Genomic DNA, 1,207 nt, shown 5'->3' with positions numbered 1-1,207 from the left:
CCCCTCCCCGCTGCCTAGAGCGGCCACTCCCAGGCCTGGGAGGTCCGCGCAGGCGTACTACCGCCGGCCCCACCCTTTCCTCTTGGGTAGACAGACCGTGAGCCAGGGAGTTCCACGCAGAAGGTGAGGGTGCTGTGTTTATCTGCTCCTCCAGGACGGCTGTTTTTGTATCTGCAGGATACAGCTTTGCCCGGAAATTAAAATATTGTAAGACTGTACTGTACTCGCCACAGTTTTTGTTTTTTGCCTTTACATTTCTTTGCAGAAAATTAGAGGAAATTAGATTTTCATTTGCAGTGTTAAGAAGAATCGGAATTAAAGTGACTTTCTTATACCACTTTTTTTTTCTCCCAGCGTCTTGGTTCGTTAAGAATTAATTCCTGGTGGTGCAGTGGTTTAAGAATCCACCTGCCAATGTAGGGGACACACCGTTCTAGAGCCTGTAAGCCATAACTATGGAAGCCTGTGTGCCCTAGAGCCTGAGTGACACAACTGCTGAACCCACCTGCTGCAACTACTGAAGCCCGAGTGCGCCTAGAGCCAGGGCTCTGCAACAAGAGAAGCCACTGCACTGAGAAGCCCTCGATGGCCACAACTAAAGAAAAACCTGTGCGCAGCAACAAGACCCAAACGCAGCCCAAAAAAAACAATTTATGCTGATTATCTGTTTTAAATCACTGGCCTGGAGATTGTTAAATCGATCATTTGGGATGTTACATACCTTGGTGAGTCAAAAATTATCCGCACTCTGGCTGTAGAATTTATTTTAATTAACTTTTATAAAAGACAAATACATCATTTTTTGACATAATTTCCTTGCTTTTCAACACACATTGTCCATCTGTCAACAAGATTTTGCATTCCCTCGTTAAAAAATGTTTTAGGTTGATCTAAGAGCCACGAATGCACTGCTGTCTTCACTTCTTCGTCAGAAGTGAATCTTTGTCCTCGTAGGGCTGCTTTCAGGGGACCAAAAAGGTGAAAGTCCAGTGGAGCAAGAGTAGGACTATAGGGAGGATGCTTAGCACCTCAAAACGAAGTTTTTGCAGAGTGTCAACAGTGTGGGCAGAAGTGTGAAGACGTGCATTGTCATGCAAGATCACAACGCCCTTGGATAGCAGTCCTCTGCATTTAATCCGAAGTTTAGGCTTCAGCTCTTCAAAAAGTGTCTCTACCCATTCATACACACATCTTCGCAACAAAACAC

Source organism: Hippopotamus amphibius, chromosome 9 (genome assembly GCF_030028045.1).
Source record: "Hippopotamus amphibius kiboko isolate mHipAmp2 chromosome 9, mHipAmp2.hap2, whole genome shotgun sequence".
In the NCBI taxonomy this organism is placed as follows: Eukaryota; Metazoa; Chordata; class Mammalia; order Artiodactyla; family Hippopotamidae; genus Hippopotamus; species Hippopotamus amphibius.
Note: the sequence above shows the minus strand (reverse complement) of the source record.